We start from the raw sequence: 14,295 nt of genomic DNA, 5'->3' as shown, positions 1-14,295 counted from the left end.
CTGTCGCACCATTTGAATTGAAAGGCCCCCTCCAGCGCACTCCTGGCCTCCGCCGGTACATTAAACGGCAGTATCAAAGACTTTGCCGCATTAAGCTTATAATACGACACTTTAGAAAAGTTTGATAATGTGTTCACCACTGCTGGAATCGACACTGCAAGGTTAGAACAGGAAATTATCACATCGTCTGCGTATAAACCAAGTTTATGTTCAAATTCCCCAACTCTTATACCAGAAATGGCTATGTTTTTTCGTATAGCTTCCGCCAGAGGTTCTACCACTAAAGCAAAAATAGCGGGAGACAATGGACACCCCTGGCGGGTGCCATTACTTATTTGAAATTTAGATGACAGAAACCCCGATGCCAACACTGACGCATTTGGGTAAGAGTAGAGGGCTAGAATGGATGACTTGATGTTCCCCAAGAACCCGAATTTTGTTAGAACTCTCTCCAGGTATCCCCAGTGCACCCTGTCAAAGGCTTTTTCAGCATCAAGAGACAGGAATGCACTGGGTTCACCCGATATCTCCACCAGTCCAATCAAGTCAAGCATCCGTCTGGTGCCATCCTTAGATTGCCTCCCTGTCACAAACCCAACTTGATCTGGAGCCACTAAGGTCGGGATCACTTTGTGAAGTCTATCTGCCACTAGTTTGGCATAAATTTTAACATCACAATTTAGGAGTGAGATGGGCCTAAAATTACCCGGGGTGTCTGCAGGTTTCCCTGGCTTTGGTAGCGTGATAATTATCGCTTCTAAGTTGTCTGGAGAAATTGACCCTTTATTTTGCCAAAAATTGAAGGTTTTTGACATAAAGGGGGACAGAGTGGATGTAAATTGTTTGTAATATTCGTATGGCAGCCCATCGGGGCCCGGGGCAGAGTTAGACTTAGTCATTTTGATGGCACCTAGGATTTCATGTGTAGTAAAGGGAAGATTAAGTTCCTCTAATTGCTCATCTGGGACCCGGGGAAGATCCAGGGTGTCTAGGAAACCCTGTATATCCACTTGAGTCGGCTGTGACGTATTGGAATCATATTTTAGATTATACAGGGCCTCATAGTATTTCGCAAATGCTTCTGCTATTTCAATGGGATGTCTAGTGATTGTTCCGTTCGGGTCCCTCAGGAATTCTATTTTAGATTGGATCTCACGTTTTTTCGTCCTTCTTGCCAATAAGGACCCCGCTCTATCCCCCATAGCATAAAATGTCGATCTATTTTTTTTAAGATTATGTTCGTATTTTTGCAGGAGTAGGGATCTTAGTTGGAATCTATGGGTTACAATTTCTTTAGTCAAGTTAGGGGATGCTTTGGCTTTATTCAGGGATTCAAGGTGATGAATACGGGTTAATATATATTTAATATCTGCGTCTTTTTTCCGTTTTTGGATGGAGGCTATTTTTATGAGCTGCCCTCTGACTACGGCTTTATGAGCAGCCCACAGGGTCTCGTCAGAAATTTCCCCATTATTATTAAGTTTAAAATATTCTGTTAACACTGACTCTACTTCATCATGTACCTTCTGCCTACCAAGCAAGCTGGTATTCAGTCTCCACCTAGGGGAATTTTGAACATTAAAGCTACCCTGAACAGACAAAGAGATCGGCGCATGATCTGTCCAAGTAATTAAACCAATATCAGCTGCCACACAATTACTTATAGATTTGCTGTCGACCAAAAAAAAATCAATTCTACTGTATGAGCGGTGCCTGGAAGAGAAGAACGTATAGTCTCTTTCTGATGCGTGCAAATATCTCCAGATGTCATGAAAATGGAATTCATTGATGAGATGCTTAAGTTCCTTAGCATGTGGGATGCTGGTGTTGGAGCAATCCATGGAGCGTATTACAGGTATATTAAAGTCTCCACAGATGATTTCCGCCCCTGTGGCAGTATCTTTGAATGCTTGGAAAAATTTCCTAGCAAAGTTCAATTGTGATGAATTTGGGGAGTAGACCGTTGCCAAGGTATAAGGGACGCTGTTGATATAACAAGACAAAATAATATATCTTCCATCCGCTCCATAACTGACATTTATCAATTTAAAGGCCACTGAGTTCTTTATTAAAATGGCCACTCCTCCTCTTTTTTTTGAGTCATTAGCAAAAAAGGTGTGTTGGAAGCTTGGATGAAGTAGCCGTTTATTATCTGTGGAAAGAAGGTGGGTCTCCTGAATGCACGCTATATCACAGTTAGATGCCTTGACCTCTCTCCACATCATTGACCTTTTTGCTGGGGAGTTGAGCCCGTTCACATTAATAGACAATATCTTAATTCTCATATTGGAGCCGCAGGGGGGGTTGAATTCCCAGGAACGCCATCAGGGATGAGAGGGGCTAGACCAGCAAGGAATTGAGAGAAATTTCCAGAAAAAATTAAGGAACATTTGTGAGAAGAGGAACAAAAACAAAAAAATTCCAACAACACCGGTTTGCCCCGAATAGGGTGCCCGGTGTATAACCGCTCGCCATAGGCGAGAACATCAGGGGGGCTACGTGACATCCCGTGTCACAGGAGCAGGGACAGCAGGTGCCATAAGCAGGAAGGAGTCCCAGCTAAGCTACTGACCATTCAGGGTTAATCCTGTCTGGAGGGCCTCTATGATTCTCCTGCCCACCAGGGTTTGGTGGGTGGGCTATTCCCCAGTCATCCAGCAATTTGCCCAGCTGAGAAGGAGTATGACATATGTGAGTGCCTCCATCTTTGAAAATTATCATCTTCACCGGAAAACCCCACTTGTACTTGATGTCTTGATCTCTAAGGAGTTTAGAAAGGTGGGCAAATTCTCTTCTTTTATTAAGAGTTGCAGCAGAAAGATCTGGGAAGATTTTTAGTCCCATGAAAGTGTCTGGCAGGGCTGGATTTCCCCTCAGTGTGTGCAGCACAGCTTCTTTTGTTTTATAGAAATGAAGTCTAGCCAGGACATCTTTAGGCAGAGCTGGATCTATGCCTTTGGATTTAGGGACTCTATGAATCCTGTCCACTATCAGGTCTCTGGTGTCCCATCCAGGGAGTATAAGCTGCAGAAACTTGTGGAAGTATTCCTGGAGGTCTTTATCTGCTACTGATGAGGGAATCCCTCTGATTTTTAGGTTATTTCTTCGGGATCTGTCCTCTATATCACTGATTTTAAGCTTTAGTGCCTCCACCTCCTTTTCCAAAGCTGTGTTAGCATCTATCAGATTGTTATGTGATGTTGCAAACTCAGCCATCTTAGTTTCTACATGCTCTGTGCGAACCCCTAGAGACCTGATCTCTTCCTTCAGCTCTCTTACTATTTCTCTGAGATCAGCCTGCAAGGAAGCCCTCAGCGTTTTCAGCAGAGCTTGCATTGTTTCCTCTGTCAAAGGAATGGCTGTGCAGCCTCTTAAACAGCCTGTTCCTCCCTGTGAGGAGTGGGAAGAAGCTGAGTGTGAAGCCATCTTGCTTGGTGAGCAGAGATCCCTATCCAGGGGGTAGAAGTCTGTCAGTTTGGCTGGAGTGCCAGTCTTTTTAGGTCTCCCCTTAGGCATAGCTGGGGGCTGGGGTTAGGGGTGCTTCACACACAGCGAGATCGCTGCCGAGATCGCTGCTGAGTCACGCTTTTTGTGACGCAGCAGTGACCTCATTAGCGATCTCGCTGTGTGTGACACTGAGCAGCGATCTGGCCCCTGCTGCGAGATCGCTGCTCGTTACACACAGCCCTGGTTCGTTTTCTTCAAAGCCGCTCTCCTGCTGTGACACACAGATCGCTGTGTGTGACAGCAAGAGAGCGACAAATGAAGCGAGCAGGGAGCAGGAGCCGGCGTCTGACAGCTGAGGTAAGCTGTATCCAAGATAAACATCGGGTAACCAAGGTGGTTACCCGATATTTACCTTAGTTACCAGCCTCTGCAGCTCTCACGCTGCCTGTGCTGCCGGCTCCGGCTCTCTGCACATGTAGCTGCTGTACACATCGGGTTAATTAACCCGATGTGTACAGCAGCTAGGAGAGCAAGGAGCCAGCGCTCAGTGTGCGCAGCTCCCTGCTCTCTGCACATGTAGCTGCATTACACATCGGGTTAATTAACCCGATGTGTACTGTAGCTAGGAGAGCAAGGAGCCAGCGCTCAGTGTGCGCGGCTCCCTGCTCCCTGCTCACACTGGTAACTAATGTAAACATCGGGTTACCATACCCGATGTTTACCTTAGTTACCAGTCTCCGCAGCTTCCAGACGGCGGCTCCGTGCAAGCGCAGCGTCGCTTGCACGTCGCTGCTGGCTGGGGGCTGTTCACTGGTCGCTGGTGAGATCTGCCTGTTTGACAGCTCACCAGCGACCATGTATCGATGCAGCAGCGATCCTGACCAGGTCAGATCGCTGGTCGGATCGCTGCTGCATCGCTAAAGTGTGAAGGTACCCTTACTCACACCTCCTGTAGCTGGTAATCCTGTTATCTGTGAGCTGATAAGAGCCGGTTTATCCTGCTTCAGCACAGAGCTCTCCTTCAAGCAGCCGTCGCCATCAGCGTAAGATCTGATTTCAAAGCAAAACATTTCTCACATTCTGAACATGAATATGGCTTCTCTCCTGTGTGAATTCTCTCATGTGTAATGAGAGCTAATTTCTGAGCAAAACATTTCTCACATTCTGAACATGAATATGGCTTCTCTCCTGTGTGAATTCTCGCATGTTTAACAAGATTTGATTTCAAAGCAAAACATTTCCCACATTCTGAACATGAATATGACTTCACTCCTTTGTGACTTTCCCTTCCCTTAGCATTCTGTGTTGAACTCCTGGTACCATCATCTGCCATAAAGAAAATTGAAGTTATAAGCTTTTAATAATATAACCTCAAAACATACACAGACACACATAAATCCATACAAATTCCAAAGTGTGTAGTGTTCTACTTTAAAAGGCCTGTGACAGAAAATACCCAAAATTACATTTTAAAAACTGCACCCTTCGAAGTGCTCAAAACGACATTCAATAAAACATATCTACAAAAGCATATCCAGTGCTACTCAATAATATAAGGATACTTTGGCATTGCATTACTGCTGTAGAAATATTAGAAAAAAGGGATTAATACATAGGTAATGAGAAACACACTGCGATCTCGTTAGCGATGTGAAATTCGAGATCGCAAGTGCGATCTTTCGAGATCGCACATGCGTAAAATGACCTATGTGCGACCTCGAAAGATCGCACTTGCGATCTAGAATTTCACATCGCTAATGAGATCGCTAGCGATGTCGCAGTGTGTAAAGTACCCTTAAAATGACATAGGCATTGCATTACTGCTTTAGAGATATTTGCAAAGTGAGATTCTTAGTTTATGTATTGACCAATCCATGTGAGCCCGATAACCTTGACAAGCACCTGACCAAGCACTCCACCCTATAGCCAGGGTGTGTCCACCATCTTATTTAGCCAGGAACCAGACATGCAGATTTTTAATCACACATAGAGGCATTTAAGGTTAGCTTCCAAATATAATGAGATCACCTTGTCGAGATTATCCGGCTCACATGGATTGGCCAATACATAAGCTAAGAATCTCTCTTTGCAAATATCTCTGAAGCAGTAATGCAATGCCTATGTCTTTTTACTCATTTTTCACATTAGCTATGTATTTATCCCTTTTTTTGTAATATTCCTACAGCAGTAATGCAATGCCAAAGTACACTTTAAATGAATCACAGAAATTAAAAAAATGTGGAAGGAAAAAAATAAACATTTTAAATTTTTCCCACAAAAGTGTTGCTTTAACCACAAATTTTAATTTTCCCAAGGGTAAGATGAGAAAATAGACCATATAATTCTGTTGTGCAATTTCTCGTGTGTACGCCAATACCCCAGGACTTGGAAGGGAAGGAGCAACATTTGACTATTGGAGAACAAAATTGGCTGAAATAGAGGATGCCATGTCACATTTGTAAAGCCCTTGATGTGCCTAAACAGTGGAAACACCCCACAAATAATCTCATTTTGAAATCTACACCACTGAAGGAATGTATCTAGAGGTGTGGAGATCATAGGAGTACCCTTATATAGGGCAAAGGGTCTTTAGCAGACCCCCAGCTATTACGGCGACCCATATGCACCCAATGATAAATGTTGCTGGGGGCGTTGGATATGTGGAACGTTGTACCCCATAGGCTGCGAGCTGCAAATGCTGCTGTCAAAGATCAAAAAGTTAACAGCAGTGGGTGAAGCTTACCTCCACTGAATAACTCAAGCATCTTCTGCTGGCAATAATGGAGACTCAGCTTCTGAGCCCACAAGAAGTAATAGGATCTAATAATATGTTACATATCGAGAAGGGGATAAAGAAAACCTGGCAGCTACAAAAACACTATTTACCTGCAGATATAGTGGTAATCTGAGTACCTGGCATTTAAATGATATCTATCTGGTTTATTAGAACAGTGTGTGACACTAGTCACTGCATGGACAAGCCGTGAGGCAGGGTTATCAAATGTTCTGGGGTCAAATACAAAGAGAGCATGCCGTGAGCTAGGGGAAAAGACAAAGGCGTAGTCAGCTCTGGGGTCAGAATATCAGGAGGATAGCGGATATGGGCAAATGAATAGTCAGAGGCGGTCCAAAGTCTGGCAGCTATAGATCAGAGCACGATAACAAAGTCCCACATTCGCAGGGAGCCGCGGTGTCGACGGACTCTGTTCACAGGCAACCTGAAATTAGTTGCTCAGCTTCAGCTGAGTGTTTTACACTGTTTTCCTGTCCTGTGGACTGGTTTGTGGCTCCTTGAGACTCACGGGGCTAATTTCTATTCAGCTGTCTTCTCCCTATTTAAGGTTTGAGATATTACTTGTTACTGCAGATGATACCTTCAGTTTATGCTCCTGTGATTCCGGTCTTTGTGGCGATCCTTTGTGGGGTTTGCATCTCCACTCCCAGTGGGGGGGGAGAGGGGGTGTTAGATCAGGGTTTTGGACAGGAGTTAGTGTTACGCTGGCAGTCCAGACTTGGATACCATCAAGCCTACCCCTGGGATAAGGACAGCACAAAGTCCCTAGTCTGAGGCCCTGTTTCGGGGGGAGGGGGGTGTCTCTTCTCCAGTTACCCCGGCACCTCCGTGATACCCTGGTTTTGGGATTAACTACTCAGCTAAGTAACTGATCAATCACTCAGAACAGGGAACCCATGAAGAAACCAAACAACTCCCAGTTTCAGATTGGACAGTTGAGCTGTAACTCAATAAACTAACAGCTTGGCACGGCCCTGATTCCATAGAGAGGCAAAATTGTCACTCACTGCGCCCAAGACAACGGAGAGATTGTGACACAGTGTCTGCAAGGAGAAAATGCAGTTACAGTCTCCCAGCAGCTGCTCACTTTCAGCCTCTCCTACTGTGCTGGTGACTGCAACAGTCACCACTCACTACATAGTGAGTGCCCAGTAATCAACCCTCTTGTTCCTTGGCTGACAGCCTGTGAGCGGTAAGTGTTACTGTTTCCCGCACTGCATCGGTGACTGTATACGAGCAGCAACAGGGAAAATGTAACTTTATTTTCTCCTTGCAGCTGGGAATGTGACTGTTCTCTTTGTTATTTAATGGTGACTCTTCACTGAGGAGGGTTACCTGTGGAAAGGTCTCTACTCTGTTCATCACTCCGCACATCCATTTCTCCTTTTTCCATTGTGTCTGCAGCGTTCTGCATATCTTTTCCCTGAATTTCAAAGCTGTAAAATAAATAATGTAAAAGTCACGGACAGAAGGAAAAGTCATGTGGAAGGTTCTAGATGGAGGCTTCTGCTACCAGAGCCGTATGGCCCCTGAGACCAATCCATGCATGGCCTCTACGCCTCCTATATCCCCCGTGCTGCCCCAGAGTCAGTTCAGCAGGGATAGAAGCAGACGTGGCAGGATCCACTTAGTGTGGTACATTATGACATTGGGATTTCCTTCATTGTCTTCACAATTTGGACGCCCTAATGCTTATTTTTCTGTCATTTTTATAATTGTTTTAGTCAACAATGTTGTATTTTTGAAAGCTTTCTTTTTGAGGTACATTAGTTTTATTCAATTTTTTTTTCAAGTTGTCCGACATAAGCGCAAACATTTTTTGTAAGCTATTCTGTGCTGTATTGTAATATAAGGCTACATGCGCACGCTGCAGTTTTTTTCTGCACACAAACTGCAACCAAAACTGCACCTTGTCAGAGTGAGCCTGGAAATGTCCCAAAACCGCTTGTAAAGTAGGTGCGTTTTTAGTCATTGCGTTTTTTTTGAAGGAGAAACGAAATATTATAGGAAAAGATAATAGATAGATAGCTAGAATACATGATAAATAGTAAAAAAATAGAAATAGCTAGATGGATAGATAATAAGAACATATAGATTAGATAATAAGAAAGAACAGAAAGAATACATAGAAAGAAATAATACAATAGCTTGATAGAGGGATAGCCAGCTCGGTTAGCTGTTTGTTTAGTTTTGGAGGAGGGGGGGTAAAAAAAAAAAAATAACATGGGATCCCCCCATTTTTCAGATACAGTACAGGAACCGCAGCAGCTGCAACCCTCAGCTCTCTGCTGTACCTTGGCTAGTTATGAAAAATAGAGGGGATCCCACACGTTTTTTTATTATTTGATTAAAAAAAAAAAAAAAATGACGTGAGATCTCCTCATTTTTCTAATAGCAGCCCAGGTGCAGCAGACAACTGGGGGCTGATAATATTAGGGTGGAAAGGGCCATCGTTATTTGGCCCTTTCCAGCCTAACAATAGCAGCCCACAGCCGCCCTAGAAGTGGCATATCCATAAGATGCGCAAATTCTGGCGCTGGACTCGGCTCCTCCCGTTGCCCTGGTGCGGTAGCTATCGGGGTAATAAGGGGTTAATGGCAGACCATAGCTGCCACTAAGCCCTAGGTTAGTGATGTTATGCATCTATGAGACACCCCACATCACATAAAAAAAAGCCACCTTCTTTCACCACTTTATTAACCCCCTAAACACCCCTCGAGGTCCAAAGTAATCCACACGAGGTCCCACGAGGCTTCCAGCTCTGCTACATCCCTGTTCTGTCACAGCCAGCGGTCATACAGCATGGCTGCCAGCTGTGAGTGTGGACAGAGCCGCAGCGATCAGAATGAACTAGGGTGAATTCCTGACGTCACAGCTACAGCAGTACAGCGGGTGTCGCAGCAATGACATCACAGGTTCACTGCGGTTCAAGCCTGATGTCCTCCAGCTGTCACAGAAAACCACCCGAGTGTCAGCGGTGCCATCACTCAGGTGTTTTCTGTCACAGTTTGAGTCCTCCTCCGCTGATAGTACAGCACTGAAGAGAGTCGCTCTATGTAGACACGCCCACCGCGGCTGTGATTGGTTGCAGTTAGACAGCTGTCCCTCAGCATGGGGGCTCGTCTGACTGCAACCAATCAATCACAGACAGGGGGAGGAATCAAAATGTATGAGGCTAATGAGCGGGTCCGGAAGAAGATGAGAGGCGGGGGAGCAGTGTGACAACTGTAATCGGTGAGTATGTACTGCTTGGGGAGAAAGAGAGAGAGCGCAAGAGAGACAGAGAAACCAACACAGGCACCGACATGCATTTTCCTTGCCTTTTTGATGCCCTCATTGATTTTAATGGGTGACAAATGTTGACAAAAACAAACGCAAGTTTTTTTCTTTTCTAACTTTTTTTCCTCTTGAATTATCCCTTCATTCTCTGCAGACAGTTTATTTACCTTCAGCTCAACCAAACATGAAAACTTCCTATGCCGAACTCACAGTCAGAGCTGGCCCCGCCCGGCCTCACTGTCCAGCCCCGCCCTCTTCCCACCCTCTGCACACTTATTAGGCTATGTTCACATTTCCGCTATTTAGTATCCGTCACATTCTGCCACTGATAAACAACGCAATCCGTTTGGCGGATTCCGTTGTTTCCCATAGACTTGTATTAGCGGCGGATTGTGACTGATGCCATTGCGTTGCATCTGCCGTGCGACTGATCAGTCGTGGAACGTCGGGCAGCAGGAACGCAGCATTTAACTTTTTTTGAGCAGCGGAATCCTTTTGATTTCACTGCGCATGGTCAAATTTTGTGTTTAATTATTCAAACCAACGTCTCTCTCGGCGGCCGAACGATCAGCTGATCACCCGGAGGCCGGCTACTGTGAGCAATCAGCTGATCACCTGGCTGCCGGCTACTGTGAGCAATCAGTTGATCACCCGGCTGCCGGCTTCTGTGAGCAATCAGTTGATCACCCGGCTGCCGGCTTCTGTGAGCGATCAGCTGATCACCCGCCTTCTGTGAGTGATCAGCTGATCATTCATAATAGCCGGCCGCTGGTTAAACAGTAAAAAAAAAAACCTAAAAAAACCAAACGGATCGTTGTTTTGCAGAATCAGTCACATCAGTTGTGCCACTATCTGCAACGCATCCGTTGCATCAGTCACACAACTGATTGTGACGGATGCAAAACAACGGAAGTGTGAACATAGCCTTAGCTGTCAGTATTCAGGCCAGCACTGACCTGTTATCACTCTAGCATTGGAAATAACAGCCCCATATCGGGCTCTGCACGCCCACACACACAGGGCTCTGCACACCCCCCCACGCACATCGGGCTCTGCACCTGTTGCGGGCGGAGGAGGGGACGCTGCGCTCTCCCACTGCTCGGGTCCGGCTTGCTGCTGCAGCTGCTGCTCGGTGGTGGCTCGAGCGGTTTGCCGGATCCCGGGGACTCGAGCGGCGCTCCTCGCCCGTGAGTGAAAAGGGGATTGATATTGGGGATTTATTGTCCCTGACGCCACCCACGGTTGTGGTGATAATGGTGACACCACCGCTGCTCTAGACGGGGATCCCGGGAGCGGTGACAGGGAGCAGCTTGGTTGTTATGTCTCCCCTCCGTGGGTAGGGGGGTTGGTTGTGCCGGGGCCCGGTGATGAGGGTAGGGATGGATGATGCAGGCGGGCTACGGGGCCTGGCGAAGTGCAGGGTCGCGGGGCAGCGCTGTGCCGTACGGCACGGGGGTACTCACTCAGCCTGAGACGATGACACAGTTCTCGGTAAAACACACGGCTGGATGGACGGGTCCCCCAGACGGCTGCGGTGTTTTTCCCCTGACCCCAGGTTGTTAGTGTAAGTCCTTCCTTTCACCTCCGTGCACGCTCCTCCTGCGCTCCGGTTTCCAGCTGGCTCCCCGCTTCAGTACCGGTGGGCCAATGCCCAGCCCCGGCTACCTGCAGTTCCACCAACTGTCTGGCCGGCTCCCTGCAGACGGCCACTACCGTCTGCCTCACTCTCTGCACGGGGGCCTTCGGCTCCAACCTAGGCCCCTGTCTGCTTCTATCACCCTGCAGACCTTCTCTCGTTCTCTGCCTGGACTAGACTGGGCCTGCTTCCTGCCTCAGGCCAGCTAAACTCCTCGGTGGGCGTCTCCATCTCCTGACTCCGCCCACCTGGTGTGTCCGTCTGAGCCCGAGGAAGAAACCAGGTCTCACTGGGGATGTCTGTGTGAACTGGTGGGGGTGTGTGTTGTTACCTGTGGCCCCTGGCTTGTCCAGGGCGACACATTCCCCCTTAGCAAAATGTAGACCGTCCGCGGGCTGCCCGTCCATCACCAGTTTTATTTTTCCCCCACACACACACACACACATCGGGCTCTGCACCCCCCCACACACACACACACATCGGGCTCTGCAACCCCCCACACACACATCGGGCTCCCCACACACACACACACACACACACACACACCGGGCTCTGCACCCCCCTCACACACACACACACGCATCGGACTCTGCACACCCCCACACACACACACACACACACACACACATCGGGCTCAGCACCCCCCCACACACACACACATCGGGCTCAGCACCCCCCCACACACACACACACATCGGGCTCAGCACCCCCCCACACACACACACATCGGGCTCATCACCCCCCCACACACACACATCAGGCTCAGCACCCCCCCCCACACACACACACACACACACACACATCGGGCTCAGCACCCCCCCACACACACACATCGGGCTCAGCACCCCCACACACCCCCCCACACACATCGGGCTCAGCACCCCCCCACACACACACACACATCGGGCTCAGCACCCCCCCCCCCACACACACATCGGGCTCAGCACCCCCCACACACACACATCGGGCTCAGCACCCCCCCCACACACACATCGGGCTCAGCACCCCCCCACACACACACACCGGGCTCTGCACCCCCCCACACACACACCGGGCTCTGCACCCCCCCACACACACACCGGGCTCTGCACCCCCCCACACACACACCGGGTTCAGCACCCCCCACACACACACACACACATTGGGCTCAGCAACCCCCACACACACACACATTGGGCTCAGCAACCCCCCCACACACACACACACATTGGGCTCAGCACCCCCACACACACACACATTGGGATCAGCACCCCCCCACACACACACACACATCGGGCTCAGCACACACACACACACACATCGGGCTCAGTGTTATGGAGACGGTACCATCATTGTTGAAAGAGATACGAGCATGCAGTTTCCTGAGCAGGTCTGTGCCTAAAAGATTCACCAGACATGTATTGGATACCACAAGCTGTGAAAGCATACTGTGTGTAGGTTGCAGGCTGAGATTCAAAGGACGTGTCATGGGAGTACTTCGGGTGGTTCCATCAATACCCACACATGGGACAACTTCATCTGTGAGACAATCTGGGTCAGGTAAATCTGCAAACCTAATGACGCTTCTGGCTGCACCGGTATCCACCAAAAAGGGAATAGATTTCCCTTCTACTTCCACCTGTATGGTAGGAGTAGGACCGCTAGCTTGCTTGGGGGTATGATTGTAGAGTAGGTTAAAAGATGGTGGTGGACCCAGCTTACCAATCTCCTATTGGAGAGGAGGGGGGAGGTGGAGGAGGCACATCAGTTGGTGATTGCTGCTGTAGGTCGTTGTGCTGAGAGAATTTCCTACAATGTCTTTTGATATGCCCAGGTTTTTTACATCTATAGCAGATGATGTCAGACTTCTTACGTCCCTGATCCTCTCCAGGTGACTGTGCGAGTAACACATTTGTACGTGGTGTGGACTTTGACACTGCTAGATTCATCTCAACACCTCTCGCTACCTGAAAGAGGGTGTCTTGGTCTTTTACTCTGTAATCAGGGGTTACTAGCTGCAGTTGTTTGCGTATGGGCTCTCTGAGACCAGAGACAAAGGATTGTACCCATGTCTGTGTATGGGCCTTCTCTCTTTAAAGGGAAGCTATCATCAAAAAAAAAAAAAAATAATAATAACTGAAAAAAATGTAAAGTAATAATGTTTAAATGGTTTGTTTAAATATTTTTTTTTTTTAATTGTGCAAAATATAAAAAAAAAATTAAAAAGTTTGATATTTTCCACTGTTAAACACTAGGGGGAGCAGCTTCTGAAATCCTACTGAATTTCCACTGTATAAAAAGCTCAGATTACAGCCTGCCGTAAAGTGGGAGTGTGGCGCCCCAGGACCTGGTCGCCACAATGGCATTGCCCTCCCAAAGGGTTAATGCTGAGCCTGGAGGTAATTGGGAGATCTATTGGCCAGTAAGTTTAACATCCAACACAGTTCTCCCTCCGGCTAGCAGGGGGAGCTCTGAACCTGGAATTCCAGGGAGCATCCCTTAAGTCTGACCTGAGGGAGGAAGTAGTGGTTAGTCTGTAGAGAGAAGTGAAAGAGAACAGACGCAGAGTAGTGCTGCCTTGTGGAACTGGGGCCTAGAGCTGGAACAGCTTGGCCCAGTGAAGCAAGAAGTGCAGAGAGGCACAGAAGAGACTCAGACATCGGAGTCTGTGGTTGCCAGGGTATAAAATCCGTCCCTGGTAGCCGAATCCGGAGGGCAGGAGAGCTGCAAGCCCCCTGGCCCAGAAGCAATCTGAAGGTACAGCTGCATCCCAAGGGCCCGGTGTGGACTCCAGCAGAGAAGCACCAGAGAGGGCCTGCGCAGTCTACCACACAGAAAAAGGGACGAACCACTGGTCCCAGCAGCAAAGAGGGCCATTGCTAAATTCTGAGTGCAGGGTCCTATAAAAGTACAGAAAAGAAAGATTAGGGAGTAGGCCTCATACTCAACTGGCCAAAGATCACCCCCAGGCACTTCCAGGCCGGCCGGACCATCTTTACCATCTGTGACGGTCTCCCTGGACTAAACTCTGCCGAGTAAAAGAGGAGAAGGTAAAGAGACTGTTGTTTGTGCCTGGTTCTTTCATTGCCTGTCGGCCCTGCACCGTGGTAGCCACACAACACCATAGACTTTCACGAGCACTAACAGTGTCCCCGGGGCC

The sequence above is a fragment of the Anomaloglossus baeobatrachus genome, unplaced genomic scaffold (genome assembly GCF_048569485.1).
Source record: "Anomaloglossus baeobatrachus isolate aAnoBae1 unplaced genomic scaffold, aAnoBae1.hap1 Scaffold_219, whole genome shotgun sequence".
NCBI lineage: Eukaryota > Metazoa > Chordata > Amphibia > Anura > Aromobatidae > Anomaloglossus > Anomaloglossus baeobatrachus.
The sequence above is the reverse complement of the archived record's forward strand: the minus strand, read 5'-3'. Positions refer to the sequence as shown.